Here is a 12,831-nt window from a genome sequence, read left to right as displayed (position 1 = left end):
CTCCTCTCCTCTCCTCTCTCTCCCCTCCCCTCCCCTCTCCTCTCGTCTCCCTCCCCTCCCCTCTCTTCCCTTCCCCTCCCCTCTCCTCCTCTCCTCTCCTCTCCTCTCCTCTCCTCTCCTCTCTTCTCCCTCCCCTCCCCTCCCCTCTCCTCTCCTCTCCTCTCCTCTCTCTCCCCTCCCCTCTCCTCTCCTCCCCTCTCCTCTCCTCTCCTCTCCTCTCCTCTCCTCTCCTCTCCTCTCCTCTCCTCTCCCTCCCCTCCCCTCCCCTCTCCTCTCCTCTCCTCTCCTCTCTCTCCTCCCCTCTCCTCTCCTCCCCTCTCCTCTCCTCTCCTCTCCTCTCCTCTCCTCTCCTCTCCTCTCCTCTCCCCTCCCCTCCCCTCCCCTCTCCTCTCCTCTCCTCTCCTCTCCTCTCCTCTCCTCTCCCTCTCCCTCCCCTCCCCTCTCCTCTCCTCTCCTCTCCCTCCCCTCCCCCCTCCTCTCCTCTCCTCTCCCTCCCCTCCCCCCTCCTCTCCTCTCCTCTCCCTCCCCTCCCCTCTCCTCCCTCCCCTCTCCTCCCTCCCCTCTCCTCCCCTCTCCTCTCGTCTCCCTCCCCTCCCCTCTCTTCCCTTCCCCTCCCCTCTCCTCCTCCCTCCCCTCCCCTCTCCTCTCGTCTCCCTCCCCTCCCCTCTCTTCCCTTCCCCTCCCTTCCCCTCCCCTCCCCTCTTCTCCCCTCTCCTCCCCTTTCCTCCCCTCCCCTCTCCTCCCCTCTCCTCCCCTCTCTTCCCCTCTCCTCTCCTCTCCTTCCTTCTCTTCTCTCGTTTCCTCTTCTCTCCTTCTTTTATTTTTGGCATTGTACTCCCTTAACAGGAAGTCGGGGAAAGGGAGACTTGTCTTGCTGCTGTGTGCCATCCACTCGCTTCTCCTTACAGCAGGCTTCCAGAGTCCCAGAAAGTACAGCCTGGGAATTTGCTTTTTCTGTTTCTTAATGGTGTTGCTGAAGCAAGAGTCCATCCAGAGCACTGTCCTAAGGGTAGTGTTGAGTATGATGTTTCTCTCCGTTTTCACTCACTCTCTCAAGGGAAGTTGCCCATAGGCTGGGGAAACTGCCATTCACCTGGCAGGGTCTGTTCCATTTGTCACTTTTGTAGTCTCCCCTCCTTTTGAGGCTGAGCATTTCCTGGGAATCTTGGCATTTCCTGGCTCTTAGAACTGCCTCCTTGATGCTTCTTTCCAGTTGTTAAAACCAGCAGGGTGATTTTGTCTGGTGATTTGACCTTATCTTCGGCTATTTTGAAGATCACTGGATATGTTAACACCTGATTTTGTTGAATATATCATCTGCCAGAAGTTTTATTTGTTTCACTATATATATTTTTAAAGACTTATTTGTTTTATTGGAAAGGCAATTTTACAGAGAGGAGAGACAGAAAGATATTCCATCCGCTGGCTCACTGCCCAAGTGGCCACACAGCCGGAGCTGAGCCGATCTGATTGAAAGCCAGGAGCCAGGAATTTTTGCCAGGTTTCCCATGTGGGTGCAGGGTCCCAGGGCTTTGGGCTATCCTCTACTGCTTTCCCAGGCCATAGCAGGGAGTTTGCAGGTGGGAAGTGGGGCAGCCAGGATAAGAACTGGTATCTACATGAGATCCCAGTACAGACAAGGTGAGGATTTAGCCACTGAGTCATGCTGCGAGACCCATTGTTTCACTATCTTAGTGTCTCTTTCATTATTTTTGTTGGGTAAGTTAGGAAACTAAGACAAAAACCACACTATCTGGGCACATGTCATATGTGTCCAGACCCATAAAACATGCAACATGGAGAATGAATGCTGCTTCGGATGCTCACATCCCAAGTCTGAGTGCCTAGGTTCAAGTCCAGGCTGTGCTTCTCATTCCAGCTTCTGGTTAACACGCAACTTGTGACACAGCAGATGACAGGTCACAGTGCTTGGGTTCCTGCTTCATGTGGGAGTTCTATATGGAGTTCCTAGCTCCTAGCTTTGGCTTGGACCAGACCCTGCTGTTCTGGTCTTCCGGGGAGTGAGCCAGTGAATCCAGATCTTTCTCTGTCTCTCTGCCTTTCAAGTAAATAAATAAATACAATAATGTTTCAAACTTTGAGCAAAAATGGCTTCCACCAAATAAATTTATCTTTTCATTTTATTTTTCCATGAAAGTTTTAAAGTACCCCTATACAGGTACATGTTCTTTTCCACTCTCCTACACATGCAGAGCAAGAAAAGATATTACACAAAGTTTGTATGAAATTTACATGTCACTCTTCTATTTCCAGTTATTAGCTACAGAGCCTGGAGCAGTCCTGCTTAGTTTCACCTTTCAACTGAATTTTCAATTCCTTGGTGGCCTCTGATTTGAAGATGTCTCCCTTCACTGTAATTAGTTCAGGACTGAGCACTCAGCAGGTGCTTTGCAAGGGCTCAAGGATGGACTGAATTAAGAAAGGATGCAACTAGAGAAAGCAACTTTGTAGATAGGGGTCTGTAGGTTGTCAGGAAGGACTAGGGGGTTAGGGTAAATGTCTTCTATCTCCCTCTGGTTGCTTACTTCTAGCTGACTTGGGGCAAGACACATAGGTGAGGAGGTTAGGAAATGAACCAACTGCCTTACAGCTGTTGAGCAAAGTCAGGTGCATTTGTCATGGGCATCAACCTACCTCCTGGGGAGGAGAAAGTATGGAGGGGGATGGAGATGGTCAGAGCATCCTGCCTAAGCTGGAGCACTCATATACCAAGGATGACTGTTAGACGAGGAGGAGGGCAGGGACAGGAGAGCCAGTCCTTGTGCTCAGCCAGCGGGATGTGAAAAATTCAGCTGGGTTCTTTTTATAGTTTCAATCATCCCTGGTAATGAAGATTCTGCAATTAGAACTCAGCTGGCAGTTGTGTTGGGGATGTGTGAGGCAGAATAGAATCTGGGTCTGCAGGAGGGCAGGCCTGTTTGTCAGGAAGACTTGAAGGCGCCACTGGGGACAAAGTGATGTAAAGATGAGAGCTATTTTTGCAGATTAGTTTCTAGCTAGAATCACTCCTTAAATAAGTTCCACTTGGGCATTACAATGTTAACATTTTGTTTAGAATGGCTTTCAGCTCAAGTATCTGGTTAAAGGGAGGAAATTAGCACAGAGACTAGTACACATGGATCACCTGATGTTTTAGACTACTACTAACATGGAATTTATGATAATTTCACTTGGTCTTTATTGGAGTTCTCTTGTGTGCCTTCCATGAAAAGAGCATTTGTTGGAAACCATTCCAAGTGAATTAGGCTACTTACGAACATTTCTGCTTTCAGATGCTTAAGCAGAGTTATCGATACATTTTTATGGAATATGTAGTGCTAAATCCACTGCACATATTATCATCAATAATCTTAGTGATCTTACTGGATAGGCACTGTTAAGAAATGCATTTTTTAGCTAAGGAAGAGGACCAGTTGTCCAAGGTCACACAGCTGGGAAGGGGCAGATCCTGACTCTAAACCCAGCCATACCTGACTGAATCAAGAAATGCCTTTTTTCATTCCTTGCTCTTATAAGTACCTTCTGGCGTTCCGCATTGAATTCAGAACCTTACCTGAAACTCCTACACTGTGACAGGCCAAACTGTGAGAACAGAAAACAGGCCTGCTCAACTGGCCATTTCTATCCCAGCTAGCTCCTCCGATGAACTATACCTGTTAGAGTCCTGTTTCTTTACCACGGGCTAAAATGATGCCTGAAGTCCCTCCCTCAGAAATACACTCTGAAGCCACATGTAGTACACAGATTTCCAGGTGTGGGGCAGCCAAGACCCCTTGAATATAAAAAAAAAAGGGGGGGGAAGACAAAAACAAACAAAAATCTTCAGTACTTAGCATTACTCCCCAGTGATAAGCACAGTGCTCTATTTTAGTCTCTTTAGAGGCAGGGTCACAGGCCCACTCATGAGCAGGTGAGCTAAACACTGACAGAGCAGGTGTGGATCTGGTATTAGAACACAGTGTGCCAACATGCATGCACACACACACACACACTCACACAGACAGTACATGACTAGTACTTGTAAGACAGAAGGAAAACCACACTCAGCTGGTGCCCTAAGCCTGCAAGCCAGCAGTCAAAACATGAAGCTCCCTCAGTGCATGTAGTTATAACAGTGTAATAACATTAATTAATGAAATGGAGAGCCAACATCCCTAAAATCAATAATGGGTGATATTTCCCCTCTGAAGATTAGACCAGAGAGTGAACTGAAGCTTCCAAACTCAAGTCCATATAGTTACTCCTAAAATAAGAGATTTTAGATCCTTTGTAAAATCTATTTCACTAATACTGCCTACCCGTACACAAAAAACATTGTATTGAAGATAAGTAAACAGTTTAAAGAGAGGCTATTTTAGCTTTAGGTTAAGTAGTTTTGCGTCAAATCTGCTGCATTAAAACATAAAAGAAAATCAAAGTACAGTTTTAAACGTGGTGTGGTGAGCTTCCTCACCACAAAGATGGTCCCAAATAAATCTTTAATCTCTGGTTGATGCAGTCTTCAGCCAATTCTCCTTGAATCCTTCAATTTTGTTATATCCAGTACATACAAAAGCAGAGAATACAAGTTCTTTTAAACTTAAGTACCCATATATCTATGGTGGGAGAAAGTGCTATTAAAAAGATCTACTTGCTGACTTCAGCATGGCCAAGCCCCAGTTACGCCCATTTGGGGAGTGAATCTGTATATGGAAGATCTCTCTTCCCTCCTTGCTCTCTCTCTAATTCTGCCTTTCGAATAAGAATTAAATAAAAGGATGCCTTCAACACTGACATCCAACATGCACTCCAGTTCAAGCTGCAGCTGCTTCAGTTCTCATACAAAACCCTGCTAGTAAACATGAGAAAGCAAGAGCTTGCCTGAGTGCTTGGGCCCCTACCACCCGTGCAGGAGACCCAGATGGAGTTCTTCACTCCTGGCTTCAGCCTCATTCAGCCCTGAGCATCATGAACATCTAAGGAGTGAACCAGCAGCTGCAAGATCAATCTCTCTCTCTGTTCTGCCTCATCTCTCTGCAAACCTATCTTTCAAAAAAAAAAAAAAAAAAAGAAAAGAAATCTTGGGCCCGGCGCTGTGGCCTAGCAGCTAAAGTCCTCGCCTTGAACACACCAGGATCCCATATGAGCGCTGGTTCTAATCCCAGCAGCTCCACTTCCCATCCAGCTCCCTGCCTGTGGCCTGGGAAAGCAGTTGAGGACAGCCCAAAGCTTTGGGGTCCTGCATCTGTGTGGGAGACCTGGAGGAAGTTCCTGGTTCCTGGCTTCGGATCAGCACAGTACCGGCCGTTGCGCTTACTTGGGGAGTGAATCATCGGATGGAAGATCTTCCTCTCTGTCTCTCCTCCTCTCTGTATATCTGACTTTGTAATAAAAGTAAATAAATCTTAAAAAAAAATTTTTAAGTAAAGATCACCCCTGATATTCCAAGAAGGGTGATACAAAGCCTAGTTTTGTGGTCACATGCAATGTTGAATGTGCCAGTGTTGTCATAAGGAGTCAGAAGCTGACTTGTCCACACATTATAGAGGATGAATAGCGGAGCTCACAGGTAGACACTGGGGCAGCACAGCTATGTTTGCTGGCTTCCTTCTGGTAAGCCCAAACACTGGCTTGAGGTCAGCCTGGGCTGGGAATGACAAGGTACATGCCCTGTAGTACCCTCCGTCACACTCCAGTCATGACCTCTGCAACAGGGGGTGAGTAACCCAGCAGCTGATGCCTGAAGAAAACTCCAGGGGTATGGAACCTGAGGAGCATCTGTGGCTGCAGTTGGTAAGCTCATCTCCAAGGGAATGGGTCTCCTGGCTCTGAGGTTACAACCCATGCCAGTTTCTGTGCTCGATGTACACTTTCCATGGAGAGCAGCTCTGAGGGCTGAGTCACACTGAAATAAGTGTGGTTCTGCTTCCAGGTTCCTGAAAATGAGAAACTGAGAAGTTACATTAATGGCCTCCTTTCTTCCTGCAGGTTCAATCAAATGATAGGAAAGCAATCTGCATAGTAATTACAACATCCTCCAAGTGAAGCTCTGTGCCCCAGCACAGGAGAAGAACCTGCAAGTCCTATCTATAATGAAATTCAAGCCCATCCACTTCTGAATCACAGGCAGTTTAATTCAGGCTGTGCAGTCACGATCAGAAGCGGCATAATATACTGGTCACTGGGACAGCTCATATTGTTCATCTCAACAGTGGAGGGCAAGAAAAAATAAGCTGTTGCCTGGACCAGGCTGGCACTGACAGGGCCCTGCTTCTGGGGCTGTCTGGTTAGTAGTTACCATGGACTATTCTAAGGGACAATGGCAGCCTCCAAGCAGAAGACAGTATGAGCAGGGTCCTTGCCCTCAGTCCTCAGATCAATTATAAAGCTAATGGCTGCTCAATGGCCCGGCCTTCATGGATTTAGAGGTATCTGGGGGAGAAGATAACCTCCAAACTTTTGAGGATGTTCACAGGTAGACAGACCTCCACTGAGGTCTCTGTTAGCTGAACTATGGCCCTGGGAGATTTTGTTCTCATGACCCAGAGAATCATTCCTCATATTCTGATTGGTTATGCAAAGAAATGACATTGTCTTTACTTTATGTGATTAAATAATATTTGCTGTTAAAGATGAAGTGAATCATTTCTCTACCTTAGGGCTCTAACAGTAACTGAAAAACTACAGTTTGGGGCCTAGGATCTGCGATCATACAGTAGGATTCATTCTTGTCCAGCTTGTTCCCTGGGATCTCTTTTTGCCTCCTCATTGATGAGTCCCTTCCATTTCTGCCAAAGCCAACTAAGAGATGAGGCCATAGCCTTCAGGGCTGCTAAGTGTCCAGGAGGTTTCTTCCAAACAGAGGTCAGTTTCATTCTTTTTCTGCTCACTCCTGACAAAGGATCCAGCTCCAGCAAGTTGTCAGAGAATGGCTTCCACCCCAGAGCCACAGCACAGCTCTTGCCTATATGGAGCTTGAGGCTCTGCTCAGTCCTCTTCAGAGCCTTGTGATGAGTGGTGTCTCATTGGAGGTGTGCCTGCAGGGTGGTGACCGAGAGACACTGGGTGACTGTGGTGGTGCCTCATGAATCATAATGTCTACAGCGTAAGATGCTACTGCTGGATGGTGCACCTGTTTTGGCTACTTTATCTTGCTATGCATGTGTGTGTTGGGGATGGAGAGTGTCAGAGACAAAGAGTGGAAGAAACAAAGACAGAGTGAGTGAGAGAGAGAGAGAGAGGGAGAGAGAGAGAGATTCACCATACCTGTTACCATTTCCTTTCCAAAGCTGTAGCATGCCCTATCAGCTCTCTGTGGCCACTGCAAACAAGTAACCACAATCTGGGGATGTGGAGCAATAGCAACAAATTCCCTTTCACTTTGGGAGGCCACAGGTCTGAAATCAGTGCCCCTGGATCAAAATTAAGATCAGCAAGATTATGTTTCCTTCAGAGGTCTGCGGAAGTCATTCTCTGCCCTTTGCCTTCCAAGCTTCTGGTGACTGCCAAAGCTTGTGGTCTTAGGGCAGTAGTCTTTAGGGCCAACATCTTAGATTTCTCTCTGTTGTTTCACTTTCCTCATGGGGTGTGCCTGATTCCTCTCTGCCTCCATGTTGAAAGGATATATGTGGTTGCACTGTTGGTTCGCCCAGAGAATGCACAATGACCTCATTACAAGAGCTTTAGTGAAGTCACACATTTACAAGATCCTTTTCCCCCAATAAGACAACATTATGAATTCTAGGGAGTAGGAAATGATATACTTGGGGATATTATTCTGCCTAATAAATATGCATCTTCTATACATTTTCATATTGCTATGTAGGTAGTTTATAAATAATTCTTAGATCGACTAAACCCTTTATCAGACTGAACTCCACAAGGCTGAAAGCCCACTAAGTGTAAACTCGCTGGACAGATACCTCACACCAGATTTCCCGTTCTGGGCAGAAGAAAACCTCTATGCTCTTCCCCTATTCTGTTTTGCTGAATTCTTACTTTGTCTCATACCACCTGCAGGAGTAAATCCCCAAAGGAATGGAAAGGCAATGAGGTGACCAAGAAAAGAGGATGTGGGTAAGTAATTTTGTGTTCTTTTTCTCTTGCTCGGAAGGTGGGGGATGAAATTGAAGCTGGAAAGAAATGAATTGGATTACGAACTCCATTTTTCTTCTGTGTACCTACCCATCAATTCTGTTTCCTTGCACAAGTTCTGTGGTCACAAGCAACTTTAAGCATGATCATCATATGCATACAGAGCTCCTCTAAACCAGCTTCTTCTCAATGACTGATCACAGTTCCAGTTTTCCTGCCAAGCCCGTGACAGTGTCTGTACCTTCTGATTTTGGATGCATAGCTAATGCATTCATGAGTTAGCAGAAGACACATCAATCTTCCTGGGAGAGAAGAACTGGCTTAAAGTTTGGTAAATAACAAAGAAAACGCCTTGAAAGAATCTGAAATTTGGAGCTGAGAGAAAAAAAAATGCTTAGCTTCGGAGGAATATTGGAACTAATGAGAATGTAGAATTACCGTTAGGGTTAGGGTTAGGGCAGGGGTGAATAACAGGAAGAAGAGATGATATTTCCTGGGAACTCTGGATGATTGGCTACAAAGGCAACCATTCAGACTGCATAGGGTAAACCTTGAGCACTCAGGGTCAGCCTGGTTCTTGTTTCAAAAGTACTGCCTTTCGCCAGGAAAAAATCTCAGCCACTTCATAGCAGGTTTCTTCCGCCTCCTGATCAATGAAGGCCAGTTTTGTCTTCAGTGTGAACTGTTACTTCTCTACCTGGAGTAGATGCTGAGAACATGCTAGTCCCATGTACTGACGATCTAGAGCATCAGTCCCATCAGAGCATCAGCCACCCCACGCTGCTTCCCGGTCAGTCCTACACGACCTGCTTGCCATCAGTTTTGTTTTCTGAACTCCCTAACCACCACCCAGCCAAAATCTTAAATTCTTCCTCCCTTCCCAATCTCAGCCATCTTTGCAGGTGATATCTTTATAAAAACTCGCCTTGGACTTCATGATGCCCCAGACTCTTTTCTTCAGATTAAATGCACTTGTGACCTAGTTGTTAAATCCAATGGGAACCTAGCAGTTCTTCATTTGCTTTTTGTCTACCTGGTATTGGACTCTGTTGGCTGTTCCCTTCTCTGAAGGTCTCTTCCCCTGGTTTCCATTGTTCCATGATAGGTCTTCTGTCTCTCTGACTGCTGCTTCTCCACTTCCTTCGTGAGCTTTCTTTCTATGAGTCTTGGTGATTCTCAAAGGTTTTTGCTTATCTGTGGATGATCTCATCTTCTCCCCTGGTTTTACATAACACCAACACACTGATGATTCTCAAATAAATTAATTGTTTAAACCTTGAAGTGTTGGAGCCAGTGTTGTTAGTTTGTAAAGCTACCACCTGTGATACTGGTGTCCTTTATGGGTGCCAGTTCTTATCTGGCTGTTCTACCTCTGAACAAGCCCCCTGTTAATGGCCTGGGAAAACAACACAAGGTGGCTCAAGTGTTTAGGACCCTGCCACCTAAGTGGGAGACCTGAATGAAGCCCCTGACTCCTAGCTTCAGCCTGATCCAGCCTGGCCATTCTAGCCATTTGTTGATTGAACCAAGGGATGGAAGATCTGTGTGTGTGTGTGTTCCTCTCTTTAATACTTTCATATAAACATATAAATCTTGTTGTAAAAAGTGAAGATATTTATGTATTCACTAGTATGAGAATAATTAAGTAGATTATTATTTGTCTTCTCAATGGAATACAACATAATGACCCGTATGAGATCTTATGTAGTTTAAGAAGAAAAATATATCTCATTAATTATATTAATGAAATCACAAATTTTTATATATGACTGTAAATTAATCATGCATATACATGAGAAACTTTTGAGGAAAGTACTAGAACAATGAGATTTAAATTTTTCTTCCAAAATAATTTTTAACATTTTATGATATCTAAATAAAATTAAAAATGGAAAATTTTCATTATTGTACATGTATAGGACATGAATGAGTAGGGGCAGGCAAGCAAAGTTGTGAAAATAGGTATTTAACCTGTCTAAATCCATCACAACTCTAATGCTTTAATCTCTCTCACGTTTTTATGAAGGCTGAAAGATGCAAGTGCCCAATAAACATTGAAAAATCCTTAGCAGATGTGAAATGCACATACAAGTAATACAGAAATTGTCCGTGAACTATACAAAATGAATAGATGGGAAACACATTTATGAAAGGAAGTTTTCTGTTGCTGGCCACAGCCAAACAAACCAATCAAGAAAACCCCTCCATAGCATGAAAATATTTTGTAATGATTTATATATTCGTTTATTTGAAATAGAAAGCAGGAAGAGAAAGGTAGAGCAATTTTACAACCTCTGGTTTACTCTCCAAAAGGCCATAGCAGCCAGGTTAAACCAGATGGAAGCCAGGGACCAGGAACTGGGAACTTCATCTGCATCTCTCACGTGGATGACAGCGATTCAGTTCTGCTGCCTTCTCGGGTACATTTGTAGAAAGCTGGATAGAAAATTGTGGAGAAAACAATGAGTATGTCCAGTGGCATTGCAAGGGTGTGGGCATGCTGATGTGGGACAGAACTGTCTGTGGTTCCTGCTGGGGGAGCCCTTGTAGTCAAGGAGTGAGTTATTTGCCCAGGAGCTATAAGGAAGGAGTATGCTGGCCTGCCTCATCCTTAACCTCCAGTGATGTTCCACAGGTGAACATTCTGCGAGACTTTTAGTCTTGATGACTGGTAGCCTACACGTTAAAATTTTGCTCTTCTCTCTGTAATTAAATTTTCTACCAATAAAATTTCTAAATTTCATACCAATAGAATGTATAAAGTCATTGGGCATGATACCATTTGCCTCATTTAGCCAACAGTCACATTAGAGCTTAAACCCATGACCTTCAGCCCTCCTTTAGAAAGCTCAGTGACTTTGAACTTTAAAACCACAACCCCCACCCTCCGGACATAGATACTCTCAATTTTTACAGTATTTTGCTTCCTTATTCCTCTTTGTAGTTATAAAAATTGTTGAATTTTACACAAATGATGTCATGTACCTTGTGTTCTGTACTGTCGGACTTGTCTCACTTGATCAAACATTTCGAGGATCTGTCCACTACATGTCTTGTAGTTGGATTTTTTCTTTCTATTTCTCAGGAAAGAATATTTCATAGTGTAAATATGCCATCATTTATTATTTATTCCACACAGGATGGACTTTGAGATTGTTTGAAGTTATTCAACATCACTGCCAAGATTCTTAAATATGTTTGCTGGACACACATACAGACATTTTTATGGGGTTGATATACCTTGGAGGGGAACTGCTGGATCATAAGTCATGCATGTCTAATATTTCACTAGATGATGTCAATCTTCTTCCCATAGTAATTTTGCCAATGTACACTTCTGCCAACAGTGTACCAGAATGCTTGGTACTCTACGTCATTGCAAAACTTACTTTATTACTCCCTAAGTGCACAATGGTATCTCAGTGAGGCTGCAGGACGCATTCACCTGAAAACTGAAGAGGTTGGACACTTTCTCATACTTGCTTACTACATACATTTTACTATCATAGAACGCCTGTTCAAATATTTTGCCCATTTTCTACTGTGTTGTCTGTGTCTTCTTTTAAGGTGTATGTTTGTAAGAACTCTTTATATATCCCACATGTGAACAGCTTGTGAATTCTACACATTGCAGAATGTTCCATTTTGTGACTTGCCTCTCCTCCTTATGTTAAACAATTTTATTTATTTGAGATGCAGAGGGAAAGAAAAAGTACACGCCATCTGTTAGTTCACTCCCCCAAATAACCACAGTGGGACCTGGGCTGGAACTAGAATCAGGTGTTTGAAACTCAGTCCAAGAAACGCAATCCAACTCTGCCACGTGTGTGGCAGAGACCCAATTACATGAGTTATCACCACTGCCTCCCAGGATCTTCACTAATGGGAAGTCACTGCCAGGGGACAGAGCCGGGGCCATCAAACCTATGCACTCTAATACGGTATACGGGATTTTAACCATGTTAAATGCCCACCCCCTTTTCTCCCTTGTAACAGTACACATTAATGAATGGAAGTAACCTTTCAAATTCTCATTTTTAAAAGATTCATTTATTTATTCAGAAGGAAGAATGACTGGGAGGGAGGGAGAGAGAGAGAGAGAGAGAGAAAGAGAGAGAGAGAGAGAATTATCCCTCCATGAATTCACTCCACAGTACCAGCAATCACTGGGCAAGGCCATGCTGAATCCAGGAGCCAGGATTTCTGTTGTGATCACTTACACAGGTGGGAGGGACCCAGGACTTGGGCCACCATACTCTCCTATCCAGCTGAATTAGCAGGAAGCTAGATATGAAGTGTAAGATAATTGGGACTCCAAACAGGCACTCTACCATGGGATGCTGGTAGTCCAAATGGTGATTTAACCTGTTGACCATAATGGCCAACTCCAAGCTTGTTTTATTTATGGCAAATGCTTTGGACATCTTGTTTAAGAACTCTTTGCTATTCTGGAACATACTTTTTAAAAAAAATCTGGGGCCCGGCGGTGTGGCCTAGCAGCTAAAGTCCTTGCCTTGAATGCGCCAGGATCCCATATGGGCACCGGTTCTAATCCCGGCAGCTCCACTTCCCATCCAGCTCCCTGCTTGTGGCCTGGGAAAGCAGTCGAGGACGGCCCAAAGCTTTGGGACCCTGCACCCGTGTGGGAGACCTGGAGGAAGTTCCTGGTTCCCGGCATCAGATCGGTGCACACCGGCCCGTTGCGGCTCACTTGGGGAGTGAAACATCAGATGGAAG

The 12,831-nt window shown here is 44.7% G+C and overlaps 1 long non-coding RNA gene across 1 annotated transcript; it reads left to right on the top strand.

The window, feature by feature from the left end:
- The first annotated feature begins 5,613 nt into the window (after positions 1–5,613).
- Positions 5,614–10,577, top strand: LOC131479596 (uncharacterized). The gene is made up of 3 exons (XR_009245000.1): positions 5,614–5,721; positions 8,023–8,076; positions 10,408–10,577. It is a non-coding gene; the product is annotated as an uncharacterized LOC131479596 (long non-coding RNA).
- Positions 10,578–12,831: the final 2,254 nt, after the last annotated feature.

Source organism: Ochotona princeps, chromosome 2, assembly GCF_030435755.1.
Source record: "Ochotona princeps isolate mOchPri1 chromosome 2, mOchPri1.hap1, whole genome shotgun sequence".
Taxonomy (NCBI): domain Eukaryota; kingdom Metazoa; phylum Chordata; class Mammalia; order Lagomorpha; family Ochotonidae; genus Ochotona; species Ochotona princeps.
This window is presented reverse-complemented; position numbering and strand designations above follow the sequence as displayed.